The 19,125-nt window shown below is 40.8% G+C and overlaps 1 protein-coding gene across 7 annotated transcripts in view; it reads right to left on the reverse strand.

Annotated features, from left to right (window-relative positions):
• Positions 1-19,125, reverse strand: part of LOC111946946 (uncharacterized) — a 508,119-nt gene that overhangs the window by 169,051 nt on the left and 319,943 nt on the right. For 3 of the 7 annotated variants that reach the window (XR_013653694.1, XR_013653697.1, XR_002872799.2), the window contains one exon: positions 8,273-9,188. The exons of the other annotated variants lie outside the window; for them this stretch is intronic. The gene's annotated coding sequence lies outside the window, so the exon portion shown is untranslated. Of the gene's footprint in view, positions 1-8,272; positions 9,189-19,125 lie in introns of those variants that run through there. 7 annotated transcript variants of the gene reach the window in all.

Genomic DNA, 19,125 nt, shown 5'->3' on the forward strand with positions numbered 1-19,125 from the left:
TGTATTGTACTGTACTGAACTGTATTGTATTGTATTGTACTGAACTGTATTGTATGGTAATGTACTGTACTGTACTACATTGTATTGTACTGTACTGTACTGTATTGTATTGTACTGTATTGAACTGTATTGTATTGTATTGTACTGTACTGTACTGAACTGTATTGTATGGTATTTTACTGTACTGTATTACTTTACTGTACTGTACTATTGTATAAGTTTGTTAAACTGTACTCAGTTTTGTGGAACTTTAACAGAGACACTTTAACAGAGAAACTCTTTTACGTACAAAATCGGTCGAGGCATCACATCAACAAACTAAAAACAACTGTGGTCATGATGTTTGTAAAGGCTGTAAGGCCGTTTTAAGAAACTTAATTTAAAGATGTGTCCATCTGTTAGGTTACTGTACTGAGACAGTCCAACAAAAACATCTGTTTGCCGCTGCAGTGTTTGTTAGAAAATGTTGTCTTTTAATGTCAACAACTTTGAACCCAATGCAAAACTGAAGATATCTATACGCTGTTTAATAAAATAAATAATAAAATAATTATTTACTTTATTTATCCCACAATGCGGAAATTCTTTCTCCGCATTTGGCCCATCCCCTGGGGGGGGCGGTGGGCCGGGGAGAGCGGGGATCGATCTGCCAACCCTTCAGTTGTTGGACGACCTGCTCTACCGCCTGCAGATCTCTGCTGCCCAAGGCTGGACATAGAAATAGTTCTATTGTCAGTGAAACCTTCACCTTCTTCAGGCTTTCTCAAGCTAACCCAGTTTCCCATTCCATTATAATGTTTCTAAGAGCTGTATGAAGTTACATAAACACAACCTTTGTGCTTTAAATCAGCCACACTGGAAAAGTGCATTATCATGATAAGGAAATGGACACCATTTTCCATCTTCTTCTGGCCTTGCTTGACAGAAAAAGGTAAAAATAAAATAAAATGAAAAACATTAAAATAAAGGACTGAAATAATGAGAACTAGCATGTTTATCAACAGCACAAGCTTCACCGGTCTTCCTCGCCGTTCCAAAAACATCTATACCCTTATATTCCACATATGAACCTATTGTTTTTTCCAGTTTCCTCACACATTTTCACATAAAGGTACTTTTTTAAGCCCCCAAAGATGTAAAACCTCAAAGATTATTTACTTTTTTGTGCGTCTGGGCGGAGTGGGAGAACGTTCAGAGGTATAGCGTTGTGGAGTCATCAGAAGAAAAGGAAGAACAGCTCTCCATGGATTCAAAACTGCTCATTAGAGTGGCTGAAAATAGGAAGTTTGAACAAAGAAACCTGTTTGGAACTGGGAGCCCCAGTCCTGAGGAGTCATTCATTAAATGGTATCTGTGGTACACAAAACCATGTGGAGAAAAGATAGGAGGAAAGTCACCCCCTTTTGCTTTGACTGTGACATCATCATCACTATCACTCATCGTTCTGAGGCTGTTCAGCCAATTTGTACTTTTTTTTATTGGTTTTTGGCTCATTTCTGCTCTTTTTTACTGTTTTTAACCAAATCTGTATTAAACAGCCTTCTTTACAAATGTACAGCTTCATTTCAGCCTAATATTCCAACTATTGCATTCAAATATAGAATTAAGATACCATTTCTGAGCAACGTTGAAGATAATTCAGCAGCTCTGCTAAGTTACAGATATCAAGCACAGTAAATGTCTAGTTTTTAAAGACCAGCTTGTTTTATGTCACTATTTTACCTCTTTTTAAAATAAGTCTTTATCCTGCTTCAGCTGTTTAAACTACAGTAACTTTTCAACCGTTGATGTAAATAATGTAATTTCAACAGATTCTAAAGCAGAGAAATACAGATGTGTGTTGAAATGCAGATCTAAACAACAGTCTTGAAGTGTGAGTCACAATGGGTACATTTTTGGCTCAATTGTTGTGGACTGATTTTAGGTTAGTGAATCAGATGAAAAATGAACCAATTTCGACTATAAAACGTTTCGTCAACCACAAATTATGATATGAATCGATTGGATGTTTAACTGAATAATCACACACTTTTAGAGTCTTCTTTGTTTAAAAGAATATAACTTTTTGGTCGATTTTTTTTTTCTTCGAGAAAATTTATTTTAGCCCTACAAACGTAAAGAAATTACAAGTGGATGTGCAATTGATCAAAAGCCTTAATATGTCCGTGTCCAGGATGAACAGGTAATTCTTGTGGTGATGCAAAACAAAATGATTTACCACCAAAGTTCTTGGTTTAATAAGCTCCGCCTGCTGCAGAGAAGCTGCAGAGACAGGCGGGGACCGTCAAAAAACTACATCAAAACCTCCCAGACAATTAATTTGATTTTGTTCTACACAACAAATAATCAAAATGACATCACATACTCATTGCTATTAATAAAAACTCCAAATGCATTTTCAGATATCAAATTACCATTACTGTTTCTACTGACTAAACAAAAGTAATGCGCCTTGTGGACGTTTTCTTGTCTCCTCTCTCACCAGTTTGATTTTTAATTTGTGTTTTTGAGGCATTTTTTATTTCTTTTGTAACATCTTTCATGACAATTTTTTGTTGTTTTATGCTAATTTGTTTAGAGCTACATTTCTAGAGTGGTTAGAAATTTCTACTTCTCTAACAACTTTCACTACTTTTTGGTAAAAACGATTTGGCTACTTTTCACCTACACTGTCTTGATGAACGTTAGCATTTAGCACATAATGTACGATGTGAACTCTTTAATTTCGTTTTTGTTTTTCTTTCACACAACAACGATCAACAACATGAGCATCAGTCAAAGGAAATGTCAAACCCTCACACGTCTTTTTTCCATCTCATCCAAAAAAGCTGTAGCCTAACAAATGTAGTCATTTTTATGCATATACTGCTTTATGAGAGGAGCACTGAAGCTTCACAGATACATTGTGCAAAAAATGTAATCACTTTATGGCAATACATCATCTAAATAAAGTTAGAATCTGTCTCATAGATGTATAGCTGAAAAGCCTTTTTCATTAAAAACTTGGTTTCCATGGATTCTGTAAAAGGATTTTAACAGCTTTGCTCAAACATTTCAAAATTCTTGAAGTTGTTTGTGGAGGTGTAAACTCCTCATCTTTAAAGTCTTTTTTGTTTCACCACCCCATGGTGACCGCTCCCATCTCCACGCCACCTCGGCCTTTGCCAATAGAAGCTTGCTAATGAGTTTTTCCGGTCTCAGCACTTGCAGTTTGTTCTCACACTGGTGTAGACATAGACTAATGAGCGTGTCTCGCTCTTTCCTCATTAGCCACAGAGTTTTATCATAGGGATCTAATGCAATGCACCGCCACCCCGGACAGGAAGAAAGCAGGAAGGGATATCCTCTCTTTTCCCCTTGTATTTTCCACCCTCCTGCTCTGAGGTTAATGCATTTCATTATCTATACTCCAAACTTACAGATCTCCAACTGTTTCAAAGTTTGTGACTAACTTCAATCTTTTCCTTTTGTGGACTGATAGAAGCTATTGTTGCTGTGGTGGAGATGCATATTCACAAAAGGAAGGGTGGTAGGAGGCGGTAGACAAAAGAAAAAAAATGGGTGGCTACACGTTTGATTTTCTGAACTTTAAATGTTCCACCCTCAAACTGAAAAGATCGTCAACATGACGGCTGACTGCGATGCTCAGTCTGTCACCATACTCAGAAATGAATAGAACAAGGGCAATCTTTTCATTTTCGTCCCGAATAGTTTGTCAAGAAACGTCTGAGAGATTTTAAAAGGGGACTTAAGAGAGGGCGGAATAATCTGCCCAAGTGACTGAAGGGTGTGAAGAAAAGGGAGGGTGGTTTTTCCGATGTCAGCTCAGTCATTAGAGGAGATTTGTCACATTAACAAAGGAGGGGTTTTTTTGAAGAAGAAGAAGATGAAGACAGGCACACAATCACAAAAGTAAAAGACGGAAGAAAAGGGTAATTTTGAGATAAAGACGAAGAAGGTAAATTTGATGCCGCCTTGATTAAAGGAAGAAAGAGACTGTGCTGACTGACCACATCTGGGGAGGATTTTCTAGACTGTTTTGTTGTGAAATGTAGAATTGTTCTTTTAGTTCTTTAGAAATAGGGTCATTAAAGTAGTTCATGTACTTTGAGGTGTTGCAAAATTACATTTTTACATGTCCTTTATCAATAATTTTAAAAAGATTTTAACCAGATGCATAGTCAAATATAAACATGTGTCATCCACATAGGCTTTGATATCACTACCACTATGTCCGAATTCCCACCTTAATCTCTAACTAAAAAATGCTATAGTGCGAGACTGTGTAGTGTCCTGGATTTCAAAAGCAAGATGTAGTGAGCATAGTGACCCCATGCTCACAACATCTTTATTTTTTTCAAACAGGGAATATGACGTCACAGATTTCCCAAAGTGAAAAAACTAACAGATCGTTTTTTGACAACTATTTATGAATTCACTGTGTTCTGATGATGAAAACCTTGATTTATTTAAAAAAAATACATTTAAATAAAAAAACGTTCCACTAAAATTGTCCAAACCCATTGGGTTGTGGTCTATATTAACCAATCTAGTGAGCATCGATGCACACTAATTTTTGCAAAGAGTTCTGGGAAATTTCTAGATCACTCGATTTTGGCATTATGGATTTGGACAGTATTAAAACATGGCAAATGCACTAGAGCACTATGAAGGAATTCGGGCATAACATAAATCTTCTATTTTAACAGCAAATGATACACACTTTCAGAAGTAGCATAAGTCTTTTACAATCTGTGCCTAATATTACAGTCTGGAAAAAATTGGATTTTAAAGATCTGAGATGTTTAGGTTATTTAGTAGTAAATGAAACAATGATAGTACATTTGGCTTGAGAAAATCTCAGGTATTAACAAGTGCTATAGAAGTAAACGTACTAACAGTGGTCCCTCGCTATAATGCGGTTCATCTTTTGCTCCTCGCAGTTTCCACATTTTTTTGTGCAATTTTCCCCACTTTTAGGCCATTGTTAATCAAACTACTCTTCAATTCAATTCAATTTTATTTGTATAGCCCAAATTCACAACAACAGTCGTCTCGATGGGCTTTGTAACGGTAATTCTGTGCCATGTCTGCTATACAGTACAGAATGAGTTCAGCTTACAACAATCATCTGTGGTGGATTCTATAATACTGAACTTTGAGAGTTTAAACAAAAGAGAAAAGTAAATGTTCATGTTTGTCTGAGAAAAGCATATAAAGTGTAAGAAGTTTTACCGCCTTAAAACGTCTACAGTTATTGTAAAAAATAAAGTTGGCATCTATCGTCTACTGTTTTAGAACGTAATTCCCGTCATAAAGGACAAATATGTTGATTAAAATGGAAAAAATAGTCTAAACTTTAATTTATTAAAGTTCTGTTGGATCAATTACTATGTTGACAGTTTAGTTCTTAATGTTGCCTCTCTGGGAGCAACTATTCTGCCTCTGTCTCAAAAAAGCGCAATAATATTTTTGTGCAGCGCAGATGTTTTGATGTGATCTTCTAGCTATCCTGGACAAGTAGATAGCAAACACTAGCTAACAAGATAACGATGCTATTTCTTTAACCCTTTAGCACCAGAGCTGAAAACAACACTCATCCTGTAAACTACAGTAACTTCTCAACTGTTTGCCCAATCTACGTAATTCTAACAAATTCGAAAACTAAGAAAAGTGCTGGAAATCAGCGCAAACATGCTTTTCTGAGCTATAAGAATCCACTGGAATTCTGTTACAGTCGTTTGAAGAGCATTGACACCGTAGCCTTAGCTCTGGCTCTAAGGGTTAGGTGACAAATGCCATCATCAGATTTATATTTTTAAAAGCACCAGAAACTCATCAGACTGTAGGTCTTTTTTCTACCACAGTTTTTTTCTAAGTGGATTATTCTTTAATGAGGATTTTTGTCTTCTTTAAAGGTTTCTCCACAGAATTATTCCCACTTTTCTTCTCATTCCTGAATCCATCACTGTCCTTTTTTTAGATTAAAAGAAGAAGAAAAAAAAGAAAAACTAGAATTTTTTTCCACAAACAAGTTGTTAACATCCATGTTAAATGACTTGGAGAGAGTGCCAGTCCATTTTTCCTGAATTTATAAGCTGATGTATGCTGTAGACTGCGGCTCAAACAGCTTTCGTGCCTCCCCTCCCTCTCTGCCTGGATTTCCTTTCTCCGCCTGTTAAGATGTTAAACAGTCATGTGGCTGGATGCTGCGTCGGCTCTTTGATCCTTTCATGACCTGGTCATGCTAAAAAAGATGCAGAGACACTTCTGAAAGGAGAGTATAAGGACTTTGTCTCAAATAATACAGCTCGACAGATGGATTTGATGGAGTGTTGGAATCACAGATGTTTTTCCCTCTTCTCGGCGAGCCTTTGCTCTCTTTAGAGTTGCATTTGTGAAATGAATCTTGCGGCGGAGGAGGAGATGGGATGAAGCACACTTTAGATACTGAAAGCTTACCGTGCCGCCGCCGCCTGATTATGGCAGAGGCTGTTGTTTCCTCTGGCTATATTAGGATTGAAGGGGGTCTGACTTACAGCTAGAATCATGGAGCATTTTCCCCTTTAGGCAGATTTAGATGAAAACCTAAAGCTAACACCTTATCACACCGAGTTTCAAGCATCCAATGCCTGCTGCCTCTCAGCCGAGGATTTATGAAAGGAAATACCTTGAGCTGCCTCAGTCTCTTCCCCCACACAGCACAAGCTTGATAATGATGACATAGCTTGTCAAAATCTGGCACCTTTAACCTACGGTATCAGCGTTATTGCTTTCCGGCGTTACCTCAGCTGTGGATACAGTGGGTGGTTAAGTTGCCATCATGAGCTGAGAAGCGGCTGGAGGCTGGGATAAGCCAGCAGCAGTATCTTTTCCATCTCTGACAAGCCACATGTGTGCGCTTGTATTAAACCAACTTGCCCTAAGAGGAGACATATCATCGCGCGAAGCCTCGCCAGGCAGCTGCAGGCAGGTCTGCACTGATGGGCCCCCTGCCCTGCTAATAGATTCATTCATTTCCACTAATAAACCACAATCGTCACACAAATGACACTAAGTAGAGAGTCTGCCATTTGCAGACATAAAAAAATAGATTTCGGCTAAATGATAAAAGTCATTAAAATAATTTGATGCAACAGGGCAAAGTCAAAACAATTCTGGCAATCAAGCTAATGCCTTTTTCTAAATGTTTTCTCTTCAGTTGGCAATTAAATAAAAATTATGATTGGTTGTGCAGCAATTCATTTCCAATCCCAGCGTTCCGTCAGCGTCATAAAAAAAAGATTGTTTCTGTCTTTAGTAAGTTAGCAAACCTGAGGCTTGAGAGTAAAATCCCTAACGAGTCATGTGGTGAGAAGCTTTCCTGTTAGTTTATCCTGGAGAAACGACTTTGATAACTTTTACAGCAGAGTACAGAACTTCCTGTTTGCTTTCAGCCATTTTCAAACACGTTACACTGACACCTACAGTTCACAACCAGTACTACAGATCACTGGAAATGTTTTCTTTTGGTTTAAAAACTCTTAAATGAAGACACGCCTTTCAGGCAAAGATTCAGAAGACACATAGAACTCACCAGGCGTTTTCACTAAAACATCTGGTCTGGTTCCTTTGCATCAGGCTTCAGTCTAAACTTCAGGCTAGTCATGTACACTGTAAAAATAGCAAGTTTGCTGCTGCCACTGTGTATCTGCAGTCCAAACATAGTTTGACCCTTCCACGGTCCATTTCTATGTCATGGCAAATTTTACCAACAGACAGTCCCCGAAAGGCTGTGTAAAAAAAAAAAAAATTTGATAAAACACAAAGAAATTTACTCCAAGGATTACAAAGTTGAACCCCTGTGTAGGTCTTGGGTGTGTGGGTTGTAGGCTTGGATCAGAGAAGAAAAGAACATTTTAAAAGGGGTTGGGAGTTAGAGCAAAGATGCTAAAGATAGTCTAATCAGCTCCTGTTTGTAAGTGTTTAAAAGGGAGCAGGAAAGTTCTGGACTCTCTGTAAACGTTTAAAATCGTCTTCCTGGTTCCAGAAGACCAAGAGTTACAGATATGAGCAAATAAAAGCAAATGTCTCTAGCGCAATATCATAAACCAGGTTTAACTTTGGGTATAAGTTGAATTGATAAAGTCAGACTTTAACCCCAACACTTATTGTCTTCAATCTGCTGGTGCCCGATGTCCTAAAATGTTGTGAGAGCCAATGTTAATGGTTATGTTGGAATATATCACTGTCGTGGGTCCCACCAGGGAATGATTGGGCAGAGGCGCCAAGGTGAAAGTATTCTTGACTTTAATGCAAGAACAGAGCACACCAATTGCTCCACAAAGGTTAACCAACATAGACTTCTCCAATCCAACACTCCAAATTCTCCTCTCAGACTCTCCAACTTCTCCACTCAGACTCCCACACTGACAGCTGTATGGGGTTCTCTTTTAAGTGGTAAGCCCCTCCTCCTGGGCGTTGCTCTCCATCAGTCCAAAGAGAAAATAGGGACAAGTGTTTACATTGTTCAAGAACATAAACATACAGGAATAAACAGTTTCATTCAACTAAACATTCTGTGTCGTGTACAGAGAAATAACAATAATCATCAATAAAAATAAATACAAACAGTGACCGATGCGTCACATGACCCAGGGTGTCCATGACCACTTCCGGGTTACCGGGTTACTTCCGGGTAAACAAACCAACGTTAATGTTGGCGTCGTGTGTGCTTCGTGTTAATGTATGCATGGGGATGGTGAGTCGGCAACCTAGTGTGCACCCAGGGCTACCTGCAGAGGGATAGGGACGGAATGAAAAGGGTAAGCTGATGTAAATGACGTGTTACCGGGTCCGAGCGTGCGCGTCTATGCGCACGTGTGTATGTGTGCGAGCGTGTGTGCATGCGTGTGCGCCTGCAGCGGCAGCTGACGGTTCTACACCGTCACAATCACTATATACTGACTAGCAAAGATTTAGGTTTTCACTTAAAGTTGAAAAGATCATCTATTCATAGGGTGTGCACGGTGGTGTAGCGGTTGCACACAGTGATGCCATGAAACGCAGCTAGGTCTTTTCTGTTTGGAGTTTGCATATTCTCCCTGTGCATGCATGACTTCCTGCTAAAAAATATCCTGCTTCATAGGTTGGTAGGTGACTGTCCTTGTGCTATCCAAGGCAACGGTGACGTGGGGGGCTTGGGTCATCTGGAACACACAAGACAGCGCACAGAATTAGATGTACAGGTGTGTGTTTGTGACTTGCGTGTGGACTAGCAATCTGTCTAACATGCATCCCACTTCAATTCTCAGTAGCTGCGATGGACTCCAGCATTCCCATAATCCTGCGCAGGACTAAAGAAGATGGACGAATCTTTACATGGAAGTGAGATGACTTAGACTTCGAACATCACAAACACATGTGATCTCACATGTACATTAAACATTAATGGATCAGGAAAAGAATCTGACGACGTTTCTGTCGATGTTTCTTGTATAATTGTCTCTTGGAGCTAAGTTCACTTTAGCAATGTTGCAGGGAGTTTGAAGACTTGTCAACATCTATGTCTTTAAAACTATTGTTGTGGACATGATATGTAAAATGTGCCACCATGCATTGCAAGAAGCTTTTAACCCTTTAACACTGAGCTGATCATTCTTTAAATTACTGTACCTTTTCAACCATTCAAGCAACTAATTCGAACAGATTCTGAAGCTGAGAAAAGTTAGAATTGGACTAAGTGACTCCTCCCCCTGGCTTTCCAAAAAGAAAGAGGCTCCAAGAAGCCAAAATCCCATAGACTTCTATAGAGAAATTAACAGCTGTTATTTCTGTTAGTCGTTCTATTGGTCAAGATAATCATTTTTGATCTGTTACTTTTTTTTACATGTTCCTTTATAATCTGCATTTTTTTCATGATATTCTTTCTCTACGTCAAGTTATAAACTGACCAATCAGACGCCTCAATTAAAAGTAGGTGGAGCCTGCTGGCCTACACATTCAACGTCCAAATGTTTGATTGATAGATTTGGTGTAGCGGCCTTTCATTCGGTAGGGGAGTGGTCTTCCAACAAGTAAGTGTTGCAACTCGGTGCAAAGCTTTAGGAAAGCTTAAATGTTATAAACAAAGTGAAGTTTGTCGAGGCAAAATTCCTACAACCAATGATGTTTTTGTAGTTTTGATACTTTGTCTTTGTTTTCTTTCTTTGAATATATTATTTTTCAGAACTAACCGTGATAAGCAACGAAACCAAATGTCGTACGTTTGTATAGCGCTTTTATACCTTCCTCGAAGGCCCAAAGTGTTGTACAGTCACAGTCCCATCCACACACTGTCTTGCCCAAGGAAGTACACTTCGACACATGGGCGGGCAAGGCAAGAATTGAACCAGTAATCTGCCAATCAGAGCTCGAGCGCCCTACCACTGCACCATGGTCGCAAAGGCAAAGGCTGGAAGGAAACAGCTCATATCTGGTTTACTGCAGACTTCCACCTCCTCCCAATGTTAGCATTGATGATGTCATCACTGTTCCTCCTGAATCTAAAGAAACTCTAAAACGTTTTGAGACGTGACCTCGTGAAACATGTCTCAATTCAACAAGGTTCTCCTCTGAGTTGTTTTATAGTTGAGATGCCCAGACCTGAGTCTCGACGTGTCCCCCCACCCACTGAACCTTTCCATCCAGACTGTGGATTTAAAGGACAAACAGCCTAAAGTGGTCTGTGCGTGGCAGCCATTACGCTTGAAGAGTCTGGAAATGAGACCAGATATGGCCGCTGTGAACAATGAGGCTGCATTCACGCAGGTCTGAAGTGGTCTAGTTTGTCAGCGGCTGTGCAGAGATGAAAAATAAGCGTTGGTATGGTTTGTTTTTGTTTACAGCTCCTTATTGGCGCGAGATTGTTTAATAATGTAAGAAAAGAAGCGATAAACCTGGGGGCCATCCATTTTACATTTCTTCATGCTTTAATTAAAGCAGTGACTTCAATGGGACATGCGAGAGGGGGCTCATTTCTGCACACCCACGCCAAGAAAAAAAAAAAACAGGAACACGCATAGGCTCCCACACACACACCTTTGACAGCATAATAATTGAGCCTACATCTCTTGAATCTGGGTCACAGGCATGCAGAGGCTACACTCTCTTTGATGTGTCATTAGGCTTCTCTGTTTCTTCAAGTGCAGCACTATTCAAGGGGAAAATACCGGGTTGTCCAAGTCGCCACCAGGAGTGTAATTTAGCATTGGTTAATGGTTATTACCGGTTTTCAGAGGATTTCAGTTACAAAACACTTCAAGGTTTCTCTCTACGAGACAACTTCAGTTTTTTTATTTATAACTATTTAAAAAACCTCATGAATGAAACCTCATCGAGAAGAGCATAAAAAAATTAATATCAGCAATTATGATCCTGATTACACATGTAATCTATAGTCTTCTTCGGTTGTACATCGCCTGGTCAAAAATGCTCAGAGATGCAGGAAGAAACACGGTCATCAAGCATGGAAGTCCATCACTTCCTACCATCAGGCTGTAAACATCCACAGGCTTTTTAATCCTTTAAAGACCCAATCGCATAAAAATGCTGTTTTGGGAGTTTTTAACATGTTATTGTGGCATTTCTTTGACAACATATCTAAAGATAAGTAAACTTAAAATTGTATCTCCGAGCATTTCTTTATTTAAATCATAACAAATTAGAAGAACACGAAAAAATGTCAGTTGAAGAAGATCCATATGCTGGGCAGGCACCAGCTCCCTGCTCTACTCCGTCCTCTTGTAGATACTGTCCATTGTTAGCTAGAAGGAGAGTGTGTAAACAGAGAGCTCTCAGCATTTTGGAGGGGGGTTGCTCTGCAACTCCGCAACTCCGCAGAGAAAAGTGGCTTTGCAACACTTAACAGAATTAATGTGTGGAATATCGGTTTGAGTCCAAATTGAATTCTTGCTTTTTCATTTTCAACAAAAATGCACATTTCATGACAGACAGCTGGTTTGTTGAGGGAGATCTGCAAAAAAGGAGTAAAGCTGAGAAAAAAATCAAATCTGCAACATGAAAGTCTTTTCCTAGGCAGTGATTAAACTATTACACATTTAAATAAGTTCATTTACCTGCTTATTCCTTTTACATAATAATAATCCTTTAATCCTTTTCTGCAAACAGGAACTACAGGGTGTTTCGTATAAAATCTCTGAGAATAAAAATGAACCTCTCTGTTGCTGGTCATCACAAAATGGACTTAACAGCAAAAATTGTAACTTTTAAAAACTTGGAGGATAACTTTGTTTGTGGCTTCAAGTCAAAACAATGCGTTGGTTGGTTGGTTGGTTGGTTGGTTGGTTGGTTGGTTGGTTGGGTTTGTTTGTGAGTTTGATGGTTGGGATGGCAGCGGCTAAGGCGGTAGAGCAGGTAGTCCAATGATTGAAGGGTCGGTGGTTTGATCTCTGCTCCCCCCAGCCACCTGTTGTGTCGTTGGGCAAGACACTTCACCCTCCCTGCCTCTAGTGTGGCCTCCATCATCACCAAATATGAATAAGGAGTGAATGAATAATGGACACAATGAACGCGCTTTGAGCGTCTGGAAAAGCACAGATAAATCTAATCCATTATTATTATTATTATTGCTCGATTCAACATATATCAGAAAATAACTAAAATCACTGGCACAAACCTTTAACTAGAGGCAAGGTGGGGTTGAATGTCTTGCCAAAGGACACTTCGACAAATGGGCGGGCAAGGCAACAATCGAACCAGCAATCTTCCAATCAGGGGTCGACCGCCCTTCCACTGCACCACGGCCGCAAAGGTGAAGATTGGAAGGAAAACAGCTGATATCTGGTTTACTGCAGACTTCCAGCTCCTTCAACATCCTTCATTGGATTTCCAGAGAGTCCACTTAAAGGTAGTATGGCAAACAATGCTGTAAAGGTAGAGGAAGAGCATGGGGGAAATGGATGAAGGATTGGGGATTGGTAATGTAGGTTGCACAGAACCAGATTATGAATTGGGGTACTTCTATCACAGTTGTTTCAACGTGCGACCTCCCCCTGGACTTTATTATTACATCCTCCGCAGAGCTGCTCTGGCACATATGGAGCCTGCCACTCATGGCTTCAGCCAATAATTCTGCTCTCAGAGTGGCTTTGAATTCGTTCCCTTCCACAAGTAGCTATTCATATTAAAACAAGCACAGATATGAGAGCGCGAAGACATATTAAATCATCCATCCATCCATGTTCTGCTCCGCCTTTTCCCTCCATGTGTAGCTTTGGTTTTTATTGAACAGGGATTTTGCTTCAGCCAAATTATGAAGGAGACAGAATGTCTCTGATTGCAAAAAAAGAAAGATGAGATGAAAAGGAAAGAGCTACGGACAGTCCAGATGGAGACTTGTGAGCCTTCGCGCTTCTTGTTGGGTGTGAAGCGTGTGCGTGATTGTCTGCGATCTATCACCCAATCTGCCAGAAGAGGACGAGCTTTATCTCACAATAAAAACTGGCTCTTCTAATTGGCTTGAATGTTGTGGAGCTAGTCAGGCGTGACGCACTAGGCTGCTGTCTCCGCTACAACCCCGTGTGAACATCCTCAAGACCTCGCTCTGCCTTTTCCCTGCGTGCTTTCTGAATTCCACAGGCCTCCTCCTTCCAGTCGCTCTGCCTTAGGAAAGAAAAGGAGGATGCTTTTCCCTCCTTTAAGCCTTAGTCACATACAAGAGGGTTAACCCGGACGAGTGCTGTAGAGTTTTCCCTTGAGGCTCAAATGGCCACTTCAAGGCATGTGAACATGGAACCTCCCATTGTCATGAATGTGGTAGGTGTATCGTAAAGTAATCGAAGGCTAAAGCTACGTTTAATGTGAAAAGGGCGTCCAGTTTCAATGTTAAGTCAGAGGTCATCCAATCGTAGCACATTCAGAGTTAAAATATCTGAACTTTGGCAAGGAAGACGTGTCCCATCAACCAATCAAGAAGTCAGCTTTGGCCCATGAGGCGTTGATTAGTAGGTGGAGTCCGAAACTAACAAGTTCTCCTAAACTTTAGGATCTTTTTCTATTTTCTCTGTGTGAATTTTGCCAATTAATGGGCTTCGGACTGTCGGCCAAAATGTATGAATAAAAAAAATAATTACATTATCTTTTTTCCATCAAGACAATTGTAAAACTTTCCTCTATTTTTTTTTTCTTTTGCCTGCAAACAGTCCATATCTACATGTAGGGGCAGTTGGGACTAAACCCTTGTGGTCACATATACTTTCAGCTCCTTTGGTTCCTTTTCTTCCATCCTTCCACTCGTTTTCTGCCACCTTCAGTCCAGTTCCAGTTGGCGCACCGCCCTCCGTCCATCTGTGACCTCTCCTCCCTCCTCAGTCTGTCTCATCAGGACTGTCCTCCTCTGATTTCCTGTCTGTCAAACATGATCTGTCCTCTCGTTCATTTTCTCCTCCATGCTGCTTCCACGTTTGCTCATTTGCCAGCTGGGAGGCGGAGCCTGGCTCCACGTTTACGTTCCTTTTGACAGATGTGTAATAATGTTCTCTTCAGGTGTCACAAAAGCGGGTGATCGAGGATCCCCCGGGCCAATATTTGCTCAATTATTTCAGCTCAGATATTGCCATCTAATGAAATCTGAAACATAATGCAGAAATCGCAGGACAGGGGAGCAGATGCTGGTAATATGCCCTGACAGATTCACTGATTATACACTGCAGAGCCTCATTCCGTTTCTGGAGACTTCACTCCCTTCAAGAACAGTCTGTTAAATGCCACTTAATTACAAGACTAGTAAAGACCACACGTGTGCACACAAACTCATGTGTAAGTCATCATTAAGTCCGGTTTTAAAGATAGGAATAATAGTTATTAATTCTCTTGGACCAGCCTGACAGCAGAGCTTGACAATAGAAGGAAATAGGGTAACAGTTAATATTGATAGAATTAAAATGCTTGATTGGCAGACTTAGTTCATGGTGAATTAAAACGCTCCACTTGCAGTTCAGTCAACTGAAATTAGCCAGAAAAGGAAGTGTTTTTAAGCATTTCTGTTGGAGCAGTCCTGAAGGCTGAACAGAGAAAACCTCTGATGCAAAAGCAGTTTTGGAACAGCGTCTGAAGTCGTCTGTTGGTGATGAGAAAGATTGGTCAGAGTGAGGTCAAGCCTGGCCTTTAGTCACGCCGCTCCTCTACAGTCCACGCCTGTCTTTACTGTTTGCGCTGTTCACGTGATACGTGCGCACTCCTGACTGTCAGAGATGAGGAAATTAGACAGAGTGTAGTTCATGTGGACATCTTATGATAGGATTTATATATCACCTGCAAACCCCATGCATGTGTTTTTGCGTGCTGTGCATGTTAACATGCTATATCTAACCTTTCTGAGTTAGTTTTAACTTCCTTTCCCCGTTGTTTTAAACTCTGGATGCTCTTTTCAACAACTCCATCAAGTGCACCATTGGAGGTAAACCCTTTATTAGTGGGAGGAAGGCTGCAGCACACTCTGCTGCCCCAGCAGACAATGGTGTAATCAACAGGGAACCAGTGGGGCCCTGAAATCTTCCCTGTGAGTGCAGAGAAGAATCAGGCAGGGAAATGAAGGATGGTACCTGTGTCTTTGTCTGACAGTTCCTCCTCTACGTGCCCCCCCCCCCCTACTGGCAGCACTCATCAACAATATTTATCAAAGTCTGCTACCTGCTCAATTAGATCATGACTCTGCCCGACAACAACCCAATCAAACTCAGCAATGATGCACAAACGCAGGTGCATCTTGATAAATTAGAATATCATGAAATTTGACACTCTTTTTATTTTGAACTCACAAAATGTGAATATTTCATCCAGAAAAGTATAAATACTTTGTCTTTGGCTGTATTCTTGTGGCATGAAGAAGGAAGGTCTTTTGGTCTCCAGAGATTGGATGGAACTCCACCAGCAGATGAGACGGATGGAAACTTGACTGTGGACCTCACTGACTTGGGTTCAGCGCTTCAGTTGATCCATTCAGTTGGGTTACATTCAGAAGGTTCCGGAGTGTTCAGTCAGTCAAAACCATCTGAGTTTGCTAATGAGCAGCAATCCGTGCTGAAATGCAGACAGCAGTGGGCAGTGGGGTGGAGTGTCCTGCTCCTGGACACCAGGGTAGCCTGCAATTGAACTACCAACCCTCTGACTGGTATATGACTGCTCTGCCACACAGCTACACACAGCTGTTGTTAGCAAATGATGTGGTCTTGCTGGTTCAGCTGCATCACAACCATCTTTGTGATACAGCTGAGACCAACGTTAGCATCTCCAAGTCTGAAATCCTAGTTTTTTAAATGGAAAGGGACTTCAAGCCCAGTCTAAAATACCACTTTAGAATATGGGGGGTGTCAACAGTCAGCATATTAAAGGTTTATAAGCTGAAGCTCAGGACCCAGAAAGATGGAGGGAGGATGTCGAGTGCCGACGTTATTTATCCAACTCTCCGCCTCTACACATCCCTCTGCTCCGGCATGTTATTAAAAACAAATAGTTCTATTCTCTTCAGACTCACACATACTCACCCCCACATCACACAATATTATATGATAATACTACGTAGAAAACTCAATGGAAAACGTACTAGATCATTTAAATTGTTTGTTTTTTTCTGGAGTTTTCTTCTCGTATTTGTAAACTAACCACATGATCTGTAATGACACGTCTAAATCAGGAGTCTGATGCAACCACAGCTTTCCAGATTTGACGTTTTCCAAACTGCTTACGACAAATAATAATGAAAACATACGCCATAAAGGACAGAGAGGAAAGTAAATGATGCTGCACTGTTATCCAGTGAATATCGAGTAAAATATTGAGCACCTAACATGGTAAGGAGTTCAAGAAAGAGGAAATAAAATGACATGAAGAGAACAGCCTGTTAAAAAATATTTACATGGGTTTCAAAAATTGTATTTTTGTTATGCATTTGTATTAGATAAGAAAAAATAATGTACTTTTCTCAATAGGTTTAGACCAGAAGGAAAGTTCATTGAGACATCGTGTAACTGTCCCTAACACTACAATTGCGCAAGATTTTAGAGTTGGGACTTTTTCTTTTTCTTTGATTCTAGTAAAACCTAACTTCAAATCATCTTTTATGGCTTATCCCAAGCCGGGTCACCAGGGCAGTAATCTCAGCAGAGATGTCCGGACCTCCGTCAGCTCTGTGGCAGAACCTCGAGGGTATCCGAGACCAGTGGAGTGTCTTGGTATTCTCAAGAGCCCCAGCCAGTGGGACATACCATAGAATAGCTCTTCAATGAGAACTATTCTTGCCCGAGCTCCATCAGCTGTTTCTTTTTATGGTAGAGCCACAGCAGCTCTACTCCAAGCTCCTAACCTTAACTCTACGGGGGCGCTCTGACACTGGATTTAAAAAAAAAAAACATCTAGGACCCAAAGCTTATGTTCACAGGTGAGAGTCCAAACCTTCAGCATGTTGACCAGTAAACGAATGCTTTGCCTGTGTACTCAGTCCCTCAAGATTGTAGAAACGTTGTCCATAAATTGGTGAAAAGGGGCATCTCTGCCAGAGTCCAGCATGCATTGAGAACATTGCTTAAATATACTATGGCTGTGGTGCAAAGGTAGAGGGGTTAACCTCTGATTGCAGGGCAGTGGGTTCAGTTCCCACCTTGCCTGCTAATGTGTCAAAGTGTCCTTGGGCAAGACACTGAACACCGCATCTGTCCTGGGGGAAAGGGGTTAAATAATTATACACCATTTGCCACTGACAATAAGAACCAGCTTTCTGCTCAGGTTGTACAGAGACCATAGAAGGGGGCTTGGACCCCATAGTCCCAGTGCACCTCAGTAAAGGCCATGACCCAAAGAGTACATGTAAGGTGTGGAGCCGACCCAATGTTCCATTGGCAGCTTGAGAACAATATGGTTCCTCCAGGATCAGATGAATCACCAATATCTAACTTTTGCTCATTGTTTTAACAGGAAAATGTTGGGACTTTTGTCAGGGTAGTGTAACACCAGCTGAAGTGGTGACATTTTTCATTTTCAGATTAGCATAATACATTCTTAAAACCAACTAAATTGGCAAAACCAAATGTAGAATTTGGAAAATAATCCCTCCACCACTTTAATAAAAATGTAGATTTTGACAAACCCCCTCTTGTGATCATCAGCATGCTCCATCCATTAAACACGGCTGCTGGTATGCAAAACGTGTCGAACAAAAAGATCTCAGTTGTTTGCCCCTGAAGAAAGATCACTTGATGCTTTAAAGTGTGACTGAATGGCTAATGGAAGAGGTGCCTCTAATCCTTCGGCCCCCACTTTGGGCCCCTTGCTGCCTGCTCTGTATGCATCAGGGTAGACCATTCAAGGCAGCTCATGCTAATTCTCTCCCAAAAGAAAGCAATTAGACCAGTGCACTCATCTAATGCTCAGAGGAGAATGAGGAGGGGAGAGAAAAGGGAAGATGGGAGAAAATGAGTGAGAACAAATGACAAAACAGAGAGATGCTGAACTTGTGTGTCCATGACGGCTCTAGAACCACTTCTGGTGATTAGTGATGGCTCATTTAGTTTCTGAAATGTTCAAGATAATTCAATAAACAACTGTGTTTGTGGACCTGACTCATAAAAGGCACTTTGGGCTCACTGGGTTTGGATTGGGATGACATCCATGCAGGTTCAGACTGCAGGTACGACAGAACTCAGTAGCCCACCAACAGCATGACTTCTCTTGTATAGGGTCAACCCTTCTATACTCTGGACCACATTGACTGTATATTAGAACTGGACAGAGTGGCTCCAAATTTTTTCCTTTATGATATTTTTATTCTGTAGTTTAGGATATTCAAGTTATAAGCTGACCATTCAGATGCCTCAATAAAAGTAGGTGGGACCTGATGGCCCCCACATCCAACATTCAAAACATTTGATTGACATATTAGGTGTAGCCTGCTATCAGGTGGTAGGGGTGTGGACATCCAACAAGCTCACTCCTTATTGGCCAGAGTGGTCTCCATTGAAACTTAGATGGAGTTGCTTACTGACGACGTCTGGCTCCAACAAACCTGGTGACTGGATGTTACTCGGTGCCAGAAGCAGACCATTTCCCATGGGTGAGGCCACACTCACTCGGTTCAGTTCTCTTATAAAGTCA

This window comes from Oryzias latipes, chromosome 23 (genome assembly GCF_053564925.1).
Source record: "Oryzias latipes strain Hd-rR chromosome 23, Olatipes_Hd-rR_3.1".
In the NCBI taxonomy this organism is placed as follows: Eukaryota; Metazoa; Chordata; class Actinopteri; order Beloniformes; family Adrianichthyidae; genus Oryzias; species Oryzias latipes.